The following is a 12547-nucleotide window of genomic DNA, read 5'->3' on the forward strand; positions in this document are numbered from 1 at the left end:
GAAGCTCTGTCTTCGTGGACGGCTGCGATTGGTCCAGATCGCCGTCCATCCGAAACGCCGGCTTTGGCCAATGGAGAGACCGCGAAGGCGGGGACGCGCGGGTTGGAAATGCCTGGAGGAAAATGGCGGGCGGGTTGCCTGGGTAACGGCCGGGCGAGCCGAAGGCCTGTGCTCGGGGGCGCGCAACAGCCTCCGGGGCCGACGCGGCCTTGCAGAAAACTCGCCGCAGCCGAAGTGGTTGTCTCTTGCTTTTGAGTAGTGCCGTTGTTTTTGAACAGAAAAGCATTTCTATGGGATGAAGGCTGCAATGTTTACAAAAGTGGTGTGTGTTGGGAAGCTGCACGTTTGTGCTTGTTTTTCCTGTACGACACTAGATTATATCACACGTTTGATTATACAAGCTCAAGTGTTTACGACACATACATGATGGCTTGCAGGAAAAGTGATAAGGTACTGAATGGCCATAATAAAACTAAACACGAGACTCCGATGCCCATGTTTCCCAAGCAGATGCCTGGCGGATGAGTTGGATTACAACTCCCATCGTCCCTGATTGTCCTGGCTGGGGATGATCAGGGTTGTAGTGCAACACATGTGGAGGGGGCAAGCTTAGGAAACGCTGCTCCATATAAGAATTACAGGGACAGTGTGGTGTGGTGAGGTGATTAGAGTGCTGGGCTGGGACTCAGGAGACCTGGGTTCAAGTCCCCGCTTGGCTGTGAAGCTCACTGGTGACTGGGCCAGTCACTGACTCTCAGCCTGAGCTACCTCACAGGGTTGTTGTGAGGATAAAATGGGGAGGAGGACCAAGTAAGCTGCCTGGGCTTCCCTGTAAGAGGAAAAAAAGGCAGGATATAACTAATAATAAATAAATACATAAAAAATAAAAAAAGATAGCAGATTCCAGGGGAGGCCAGCCCCATAAGCTGGGGTCAAAGAAATTCCTGACAGTTCAGTCGAATACATGCCTACTGCTCAAAAGTAAGTCCTATTGAACTCGGTGGGACTTGCTTGTGAATACACATGCCTAGAATTGTGTTGAAAGCTTCCCTTCAAAATCCAAAGACTGTGGGAAGCAAAGTGGAACTGCCGGAAAGGAATTTTATATAATGCAGCATGCTTAAAAAACAAAACTAATATCCCAACTTGCAAATGTGAAGGATTTTGCCATCTTCTCTCCTGACAATAGATGGCAGCAAGTGATTTTATTTCACTTTGAATTGGTTCATTAAAAAAAAATTCTCTTTTTGACTTTGTCAGTTATGGATTTTGACATTGTGGTAATAATGAAAAATGGAATTTGAGAGAGAGGCTCCTTCTGTATGCAGGCAGAGCTGGAAGTTTCTAACTCAGCTGGTCTGGGTATCCTCAGGGACAATTAAACAAAATGGAAATATATTGATGGATGGATTGATTGCGACAAAATCCCTCCCAACGAATTAGTCATGACGATGCTGCAGTCATGACAGCTACATCAAACCTGCATGTGCAGCAGAAGTCTACCTCTCAGCATCAGATGCTGGGGACAAGCAGCAATAGGGCAGGGCCCTTAACTTCATTTTGCTTATTTAATTTATATCTTGCAACTTCAGTGCGTATGTGCTGTCAGGGTGGCTCAAGGTTTAAAAATAAAAACAACACAGTTGAAAATAAAAACATTTGCAAAAATCCTGTTACTATCTCTCCTCATTTGGCCCCTTTTTACATGTTCAGGGACCCTAGCAGGAGAACAAGTTTTTTATATGAGACCTGCAACTCTTTCCAGGCCATTTTAAATGTGAACAAGGGGCTGAAAATCCAACAGTGAATCCAAGGTAAACCCTTAGCTTTCCATTATGTAATCTTTCTTCTTTTTGCTACTATTAAGAAAGAAGTTAACCCACCTTTCAAAATAACACAAGACTATAAATAAAAGGATTCATAGGAACTCTTATTTCTGTAATCTGAAAAAAGATGTGGGTTGCATGTTCCCCAAATTTCTTCATTTAGACTGATTAGTGGGAAATGTAAGGAAAGTAAAAGGACTGATTGGATCAGCCCTTTTATTCCTGAATGTTATGTAACCAGAAGAGGAGCTGCAGCAAAAAGTTGTATAGGGCAGATCCCATGGATGATGATGTATTTATGCCAAGCTGCTTCCCAACATCTCTTGAATGTACAGATTTTTCCTCTACAAGGGAACTCAACAAATAAGCCATGAAAGCAACATTTGACTCTGATTTGTCCTTTTCTGAGTTCCTCCAACAGAGATAGGATTATTCCAGTAATCAATCCGTTTGCTGTTTGTAGGAGAAAAGCTGCTATCTGTATGCTTGCCCTTTCTTTGAGGTGTGGGAGAATTTGCTGTCTGTTGGATGAGACAATGTAGGTGTGATGGACTGATTTCTTGGACAAATATAGTGACCTTTTATCGTTTTCTTGCTTCCTACCTCTTGGGCTTCTATGGAAGTTGTTCTTTGGTGCAAATCTTATCCCTGCTCTGCTGAAGGTCCAACTAGCGCTAATAAGCCAAACGATGTCTGCTAAAACCAGTTTTGTAAAATGGATTCTGTATCTAAGAGAGAGAAAGCCAGCCTGCTACAACTGTACCTTTCCAAACTGGAGGATTGGTGGAGCCACACACAGGGCGTTAAGATGCGCAGAGCTCCCACTCAATCATCCTATCCACATTTTGTCACTACTGTAGCCCTTTCCAGGGCAGTCAGTTTACACTTCTGTGTCTTTTCTTCTTGCAGACCAAGATAAGCTGGTGACAGCAAAGACTGTGGAATTTTTAGCGGGTGCTATCAAAATAAGAGCTATTATTTTATCTGAGTTTTAATTATATGCAGTCCTTTTGACTGATCGGCAGTTTATCTGTTTAATCCTTTCACATGTAAAGGATTGTGTATTAATTTTGGCATTTGTGTTTGATGTACATGTCTAGAATCTAGCCGGGGTAACTTCAGTCAGTTGTAATTCTGCTTTTATTCCTTGCACATTATATTAAATGCAAAGGCCTGTGTTGTTGTTCAGTCGTTCAGTCATGTCCGACTCTTCGTGACCCCATGGACCACAGCATGTCAGGCCTTCCTGTCCTGCGCTCTCTCCCGGAGCATGCTCAAGTCCATATTCATTGCATCAGTGATGCTATCTAGCCATCTCATCCTCTGCCGTCCCCTTCTCCTTTTGCCTTCAGTCTTTCCCAGCATCAGGGTCTTTTCCAGAGAGTTTTCTCTTTGCATTAGGTGGCCAAAATATTTGAGCTTCAGCTTCAGTATCTGTGCTTCCAATGAGCACTCAGGGTTGATTTCCTTTAGGATGGACTGATTGGACCTCCTTGCAGTCCAGGGGACTCGGAAGAGTCTTCTCCAGCACCACAGTTCGAAAGCATCAATTCTTCAGCAGTCAGCCTTCCTTATAGTCCAGCTCTCACAGCCATATGTTGCTACTGGGAAAACCACAGCTTTGATTAGACGGACCTTTGTCGGCAAGGTAATGTCTCTGCTTCTTACTATGCTGTCTAGGTTTGCCATAGCTTTCCTCCCAAGGAGCAAGCGTCTTTTAATTTCATGGCTACAGTCACCGTCTGTGGTGATCTTGGAGCCCAAGAAAATAACATCTGTCACTGCTGCCATTTCTTCCCCTTCTATATGCTAGGAAGTGATGGGGCCAGATGCCATGATCTTAGTTTTTTTAATGTTGAGTTTCAAACCAGCTTTTGCACTCTCCTCTTTCACCCTCAACAAGAGGCTCTTGAGATCCTCTTCGCTTTCTGCCATTGGGGTGGTATCGTCTGCGTATCTGAGGTTGTTGATAATTCTCCCGGCAATCTTAATTCCGACCTGGCATTCATCCAACCCGGTGTTTCTCATGATGTACTCTGCATATAAGTTAAATAAGCAGGGCGACAATATGCAGCCTTGTCGTACTCCTTTCCCAATTTTGAACCACTCGGTTGTTCCATGTCTGGTTCTTACTGTTGCTTCTTGACCCTCGTACAGGTTTCTCAGGAGACAGGTAAGGTGGTCTGGTACTCCCATCTCTTTAAGAATTTGCCACAGTTTGTTGTGATCCACACAATCAAAGGCTTTAGCATAGTCAATGAAGCAGAAATAGACATTTTTCTGGAATTCTCTTGCTTTCTCCATGATCCAGCAAATGTTGTCGATTTGATCTCTAGTTCCTCTGCCTCTTCGAAACCCAGCTTGTACTTCTGGTAGTTCTTGGTTCGCATACTGCTGAAGCCTAGCTTGTAGGATTTTGAGCATCACCTTGCTGCCATGTGAAATGAGTGCAATTGTACGGTAGTTTGAACACTCTTTGGCGTTGCCCTTCTTTGGAATTGGAATGTAAACTGACCTTTTCCAGTCTTGTGGCCACTGTTGAGTGTTCCAAATTTGTTGGCATATTGAGTGCAGCACTTTAACAGCATCATCTTTTAGGATTTTAAATAGCTCAGCTGGAATATTGTCATCTCCGCTGGCTTTGTTGTTAGTAATGCTTCCTAAGGCCCACTTGACTTCACTCTCGAGGATGTCCGGCTCAAGTTCAGTGACCTCACTATCATGGCTATCAGGGACATTCAGATCTTTCCTGTATAGTTCTTCTGTGTATTCTTTCCACCTCTTCTTAATTTCCTCTGCTTCTGTTAGGTCCCTGCCTTCTTTGTCCTTGCCTGTCTTTGCACAAAACGTTCCCTTGAGATCTCCGATTTTGTTGAAGAGATCTCTAGTCTTTCCCATTCTGTTGTTTTCCTCGATTTCTTTGCATTGTTCATTTAAGAAGGCCTTCTTGTCTCTCCTTGCTATTCTCTGGAACTCTGCATTCAGTTGGATAGATCTTCCCCTTTCTCCCTTGCTTTTCGCTTCCCTTCTTTCCTCAGCTACTTGTAAAGCCTCATCAGACAGCCACTTTGCTTTCTTGCATTTCTTTTTCTTGGGGATGGATTGAGTTGCTGCCTCCTGAACAACGTTACAGACCTCCGTCCATAGTTCCTCAGGCACTCTGTCTATCAGGTCTAATCCCTGAAATCTATTCCTCACCTCCACTGTATATTCATAAGGGATATGATTTAGGTCATACCTGAATGGTTTAGTGGTTTTCCCTACGTTCTTCAATTTAAGCCGAAACTTTGCAACGAGAAGCTCATGATCTGAGCCACAGTCAGCTCCAGGTCTTGTTTTTACTGACTGTATAGAGCTTCTCCATCTTTGGCTGCAAAGGACATAATCCATCTGATTTTGATATTGACCATCTGGTGATGTCCATGTGTAAAGTCGCCTCTTGTGCTGTTGGAAAAGAGTGTTTGCTATGATCAGCGTGTTCTCTTGGCAAAACTCGATTAGCCTTTGTCTTGCTTCATTTTGTACACCAAGGCCATGCTTGCTTGTTATCCCGGTGATTTCTTGACTTCCTACTTTAGCATTCCAATCCCCTATGATGAAGAGGACCTCTTTTTTTGGTCTTAGTTCTAGAAGGTGTTGTAGGTCTTCATAGAACCGATCAACCTCAGCTTCTTCGGCATCAGTGGTTGGGGCACTGGCCTGTGGTTGATGCCAATAAAGGAATCGGAATCTGCCTGGTGTGATGGATGATAGGGTCAGGCTGCTGTAGTGCCTAAAGGAAGTTGGTTGTATGGTGTGTGCCATGAACAGAAGGCTTGTAGCTCAGTGGTAGAGGACACACTTTGATTGCAGAAGGTCCCGGGTTTGATGCCTGACATCTCCAGGTAGTGTTGGGACATACTCCTGTCTGGAACCTAGAGAGCCACTGTGAGAATCCCACCTGGAGGCGGGCTTCACTTGATCTGTCAGACCAGAGGCAGAGGTGCTGGAAGCCAACCCAGGCCCCAGCATCGTGACTGGGCCTGATCCTTTTCTGATTGAGGGCCTTTGAGCTATGGACCTCTGAACTGGGACTCTCAGAGTCCATAACTTCAGAGCCTGCGTCCTGCCAGGGAGCCATCCCTTTTCACACTAGGGACCTTAAGCATCCTCTTGTCAGCTTTGCTGGGGCTACTGGGAGTTGTGGTGTGGAGGGCACCAACTTGGCGAAGGCTGGTGGAGACAGTATGGAGATCAGTGGACCAATGGTCTAACTCTGTATGAAGTAGCTTCCTATTGTCTGTAGAGAACACACAGTTTTCCACGAGGGAACCGAGAGTTGCTTTGGATGTGTGTTGCATGGGCAAGCCCAGGATACATGGGGAAATTCGTAGTGAGAATGTAGCTTCTACATCTAAGAGAGATGGGGAGCACACACCTTTTCCCTCTCGGGGAGCTTGGTGGCGCAAACAGTGGTGTAGTGGAACCAGGGCTCACCGGGATGCAGCGCCGACAGTTTTTGATTAGCAGGGACGGATGCTGGCATCATCTGCCACTGCCACACCAACCTCTCTTCCCTCTGAGCTCAGTTCCAATCCTCACAGTAGGTGGGGGTGGGGTGGGGGGATACATTTTCCCAGCAATGATATATTGTTCCCTGTTGTAATGCGAAGGATTTGGGGCTGGCTTGAGCTGGAATGGGCAGTTACGACCCATTAGCTTTACCAAAGACCTGCTCCTGATGGAGATGAAAACTGCTAGTTTGTTGATAAGAACTGGTTTGTAGATATGGGCTGATGCAGCAGCCTGCATTTTGGACTCTCCGTGGGGGCGTGGCTATGGGGCTTGTCATGATGAGCGCCCAGACTTTCAAATTTACCACTGCTGCACAGGGTGTCAAAGGTGTTTCATCCCTCCTTTAAACATGGACTTCTCTGTGCAAATGCACGGTGCAACTCCCTCTTGGGCCTGGTGCAGGAAGCATTTCTCAGTCTATTGCTCCAGCAGGGAAAGGCAGCCAAGCCCTTGACCACTGAGCTGCCCGACAAAGAAGCCATCCTAGGTGGCAGCTTGGGAGGTCTCCCCCGCTAAGCTCTGATTTACTGTTTGTCAGGCCCAGGAAACATTCTGAGCCAACAGATCATCGCACTCTTCATTGACCTGGCTATCCATCAGGGAGCAGCTCCCTCCCAGAGCACCCATCCCCTGTCACTCAAGAATTATAGATCTGCTTGGCAGGGACTTGCAGAAAATAATTGTTTTGTTTGCTTCTGCGGCCTGAGAAATTCAACATTGAAATGAGATTCTCTCCCCCTCCGTCTCTCCCCTGCACAACCCTTTGCTTGCTTTAGATCATGGGGCTGACCTGTCAGATGAAAGACAAGAGCCACTTCTGAGTGTCAGCGGCCAGGCAGATTGCTGTGGAGCCCTCCACTCCCCTTTCTCCCTGGGGATCGAACTCATTCAGGGTCATGCTCGCTGTGATGTGGGATCAATTTGGGTTGAATGCTAGGAGCTTCACACCTGGGATAGCTCCTTTAGAGTTCTGACTGAAACCTGGAGTGGATTCACCCTCCCACTGACATCGGAGGCACCTGCCTCCACTGGCCCTGTGTAGTGAATCACTGAACTCATGTTCTAGCTGAGGCTTGCTTGAGCAACAACGCCTTCCAGACCATGGATGTGTAGGGATGTATGGATCTTGTTAAAACTGTTCTGTCTATGTTTTGTAGGTGTCTTTCATTCCATCATCTACTCATTATGGAATTGGATTTTTTAAAACCGGAATTAATTTTGTTCTTGTGCTAATGTGCATGAGCACAAATGCACATTAGCACTAATGTGCACTTATGCAAATGCACTAATGCAATTTCTAATGTGAATTAGAGCTAATGTGAATTAGTGCAAATCCCCCCCCAGTGTAAAACCAGTTCATGAGTTCCGTGTAACTCAGAAAAAGCCGCTCTGTTGCTGAATCTGCCAGTCAGATTAATAGAAATCTGAACAATTGGGGGGGGGGGTGAAAGGGCATGGGGCTATGCACAGGGCCGTGGCCAGCTGGGTAACCTTGGAAGGTGAGACTGGATCACAGGTGGGAAGAATTTGGGCTACGGGTCTGAGGTTCTACTTAAGTCATCCTAACGTTATGTAGGAGGAACCAGGCCAAATCTTCTAGGCCAGAGACTTGACTCCAGGAATTTCAGCACCTTGGACAGGAGACCCTGCACGTGGAACTTGGCAGACAAATTGAACATTGTCCAATGTCTTTGCCATGGCGAAGATTGCATTTTTAAGTAACCCATCTTCGGAAACCTCCCACTCTGCCTCCTCTGGGATACTGCTACAATGAAAGCTTTAAAGCAGCACAATTTATGGAAGGAGCAGACAATTTCTTGCTGGAGGTGTGTAGAACTTTATGCCCGGTAAAATTTGATGCGCAGTCATAAATTACCTTTTGGCTGTGGATGCCGCTGGATATAAAGAAAATGTAATTGTTCTCTTTGCCCCCCACAAGACAACCCCTGGCTTTTTCTCCAGATGTCTGGCTAGCAAAGCAAATGAGGCTGCTGAGAAGCACAGGTGCTCTGATTTAAAAAAGAAAGCTCTGACAACACAATTTGCCATTTCCCCCACAATATAATATACAATAAGAAATGGAGAAATGCAATTGTCTCACAGTTGGCCCCCTAATTTTGCCCTCACTCTATAACTTGGCATCAAATACCAGTTTTAAAAGCAAAACACCAGGCGCACTTGGTCGTCAATATATGTTTCCTTTTATTCCTCTTATGCCCTTGTGCGATTGATTGCATTGCATTTCATTGCCGTGCTCTTCTTTCTGCCCATGTGCCCAGTGCACCATGTCCTGGCTGCTCATGTGCTGTAAAACACTATTAAATGACACATTGCTAGGTTGTAAGCTGCCATGAATTTCCAAGTGCTCTCTGAAGTAAGAGCATTAGAAGCCGAATAGGTGGAAATAGCAAATGTGGACTGTGTTTATTTGCTATTTCTAAAAACAAGAACAGCATCCCTATAACAAACTTCTTACATTGTTTAGGGACAGAATAACCTGTTAAAAGTCCTATATGCATTCCTTCAAGTCAGAGAGAGATGAGAACATTTGCTGGACCTTTCTAGGAAGAAACTGCTCACTCCCTCTAATAGCAATCTCAGGTGCTGCGTGCCAACAGGACAGTAGCCAAAACAAGGCCACAGAAAGACAACAGGGAGTTATCGCCACGCTTGGCGAAAACCCCGAGGTTTGGAGAAGTACCAAAAAAAATAAAATTTTAAAGGTAAACTGCAACAACTAACCCCCCCACAAAAACAGCTGAATGAGAATGTTGGGGGTCAGTTGCAAGAAAACTGGGGAGAAGAGAAATGGAGTAGACTGATGGGGGAAGAGCATGACCAGCTGGCTGGAACCCTCTTAGGGAGTGAGGACACACTGTTCTAGGTCCCTGTTGTCTCTTCCTAATCCTCACTGTCCATCCCTCCATGTTTTCTTGCAACGTGTAGCTCTGTTGAACTGGAGAGCTGAAAGCTAACTGCCATTCAGTATTTTTGGCTTACAAGCACTGGACATTTAATCAGCAAGCCTTGCCTCCCCTTCCTTCTCCTCCTATCCCCCCAAAGGGGAGCAGTAAAGCATTTTGAAAGCCTTGACTTTAATACAAAATAAACAAACCCTTTATCTCCATCCCACCCCAAGAAAAGACATTAAACATGCACATCACAGAATCATAAAGTTGGAAGGGATCTCAGAGACCATCTAGTCTGACCCCCAGTTTTAATGCAGCCTCTGCACTGCAGGGTGCAGCTTCAGCATCTGTGATCAGTGGCCACCCAGCCTCAGCTTTGGTGTTTCCAGCAAAGGAGAGCCCACCACCTCCGGAGGCAAAAAGGAATGGCGACAGAAGAGAGGAACAATTAAGTCTTCCCTCAGGGCTGGTGGAATGGCCTTGCTCTCCCTCTCATCTCCTTCACCTCAGGCTGCTGGAATGGCTGCTGCTGGGGGCTGTTGAGTGAGGAGGAGGAGCCTTGCTGTGGGTGGTCTTTGGCAGGGCTGGTGGAATGGCCCCAATTCGCCCTCGAGTCTCCTTCTGTACAAAATGCTTCAATCCAATACACCAAAGATGAAAGTGTGCTTTGTGCCACTCATAGCATCATAGGGTTGGAAGGGGCCTACAAGGCCATCGAGTCCAACCCCCTGCTCAATGCAGGAATCCAGGTCAGAGCATCCCCGACAGATGGCTGTCCAGCCTCGTCTTGAACGCCTCCAGTGTGGGAGAGCCCACCACCTCCCCAGGTAATTGGTTCCATTGTCGTATTGCTCTAACAGGAAGTTTTTCCTGATGTTCAGCTGGAATCTGGCTTCCTGTAACTTGAGCCCATTATTCCGTGTCCTGCACCCTGGGATGATCGAGAAGAGATCCTGGCCTTCCTCTCTGTGACAACCTTTCAAGTACTTGAAGAGTGCTATCATATCTCCCCTCAGTCTTCTCTTCTCAAGGCTAAACATGCCCAGTTCTTTCAGTCTCTCTTCATAGGGCTTTGTTTCCAGTCCCCTGATCATCTTGGTTGCCCTCCTCTGAACCCTCTCCAGTTTGTCTGCATCCTTCTTCAAGTGTGGTGCCCAGAACTGGACACAGTACTCCAGATGAGGCCTAACCAGTGCTGAGTAGAGGGAAACTAGTACTTCCCAGGATTTGGAAGCTATGCTTCTATTCATGGAGCCCAAAATAGCATTTGCCTTTTTTGCAGCCACATCCCATTGTTGGCTCATATTCAGCTTGTGATCGACAACAATTCCAAGATCTTTCTCGCTTGTAGTGTTGCTGAGCCACGTATCCCCCATCTTGTAACTGTGCATTTGGTTTCTTTTCCTAGGTGCAGAACTTGGCATTTATCCCTATGAAATGTCATTCTGTTGTTTTCTGCCCAGTGCTCCAGTCTATCCAGATCACTTTGAATGTTGTTTCTGTCTTCCAAAGTATTAGCTATCCCACCCAATTTTGTGTCATCTGCAAATTTGATCAGCATTCCCTGCACCTCCTCCTCCAAGTCATTAATACAAATGTTGAAGAGCACTGGGCCCAGGACTGAGCCTTGCGGTACCCCACTCGTTACCTCTCCCCAGTTTGAGAAGGTCCCATTGATAAGCACTCTTTGAGTCCGATTCTGTAGCCAACTGTGGATCCACTGGATCGTTGTTTCATCTAGCCCACTTTGAGCTAGTTTGCTCATCAGGAGATCATGGGGCACTTTGTCGAAAGCTTTGCTGAAGTCGAGGTATATGATGTCTACAGCATTCCCACGGTCTACAAGGGAGGTTACTTGATCAAAAAATGAGATCAGATTTGTCTGGCAGGATTTGTTCTTGACAAATCCATGTTGGCTTCGAGTAATCATGGCATTGTTTTCAAGGTGCTTCCAGATGGATTGCTTTATCATCTGCTCCAGAATTTTCCCAGGGATTGATGTCAGACTGGCTGGTCTGTAGTTCCCAGGTTCCTCCTTTTTACCCTTTTTGAAGATAGGGACAACATTAGCCCTCCTCCAGTCCTCTGGCACTTCCCCCGTCCTCCATGATTTCTCAAAGAGAATAGACAGCGGTTCTGAGAGTTCTTCTGCCAGTTCCTTTATGACTCTAGGATGCAGTTCATCTGGCCCTGGAGATTTGAATGCATTCAAAGTAATGAGGTGTTCCTTGACCATATGCCTATCGATCTCAAGCTGCAATCCTGCCCCTTCAGCCTGTACTTCGCCTTTGCCAGGGGGGTCATAGACCCTCTTTTGGGAGAAGACTGAGCCAAAGTAGGAATTGAGCACTTCTGCCTTTTCTTTGTCATCTGTTATCATTTTGCCATCCTTATTTAATAGCTGAGGCACCATTTCTTTCCTCTGCCTTTTACTATGCATGTAGCTGAAGAAAGCCTTTTTGTTGTTTTTAGCATCCCTTGCTAACCTCAGCTCATTCTCAGCTTTAGCCTTCCTGACGCCATCCCTGCAATTCTGTGCTATCTGCCTGTACTCTTCCTTTGTTACTTGGCCTTCTTTCCACTTCCTATATGTGTCCTTTTTTGTTTTCAGGTCATCCCTAAGCTTTTTGTGAAGCCACATTGGCTTCTTCTGTTGTCTTCCACCTTTTCTTCTTGTTGGAATTGTTTGTGATTGTGCCTTGAGAATTTCCTTTTTTAAAAGCTTGCCATGGGACCTTACTGATAATTGTTCTGAGTTTATTAAAATCAGCTTTCCTAAAATCCAGGGTACGCATTTGACTACACTTGGCTTTTGCTTCCCTTAGAACCGAGAACTCAAGTGCAACATGGTCGCTTTTCCCCAGAGTTCCTGTAACTGCTACTTTATCCACTAAGTCATCTCTGTTGGTTAGGATCAAGTCAAGGATAGCTGATCCTCTAGTTCCTTCCTCTACTTTCTGTAGGATGAAGTTATCCTCCACACAAGTCAGGAATTTCCTGGAGGGGCCATGTTTTGCAGAATTTGTCTCCCAACAAATATCGGGGAAATTGAAGTCTCCCATTACTACTACATCATGCTTCCTTGAAACATTGGCTATTTGCTTTTCAAAAGTTTCATCCTTGTCTTCTCCTTGGTTGGGTGGCTGGTAGTAGACTCCGACCACCAGGTTCCTTTAATTCTTTGCTCCATTTATTTTGATCCAGATGCTCTCGATGGGGCTACCATGCTCATCCTCCTGCATTTCTGTGCAGAGATAT

This window comes from Heloderma suspectum, chromosome 13, assembly GCF_057233095.1.
Source record: "Heloderma suspectum isolate Gila_16-S chromosome 13, 16-S_ref, whole genome shotgun sequence".
Taxonomy (NCBI): Eukaryota; Metazoa; Chordata; class Lepidosauria; order Squamata; family Helodermatidae; genus Heloderma; species Heloderma suspectum.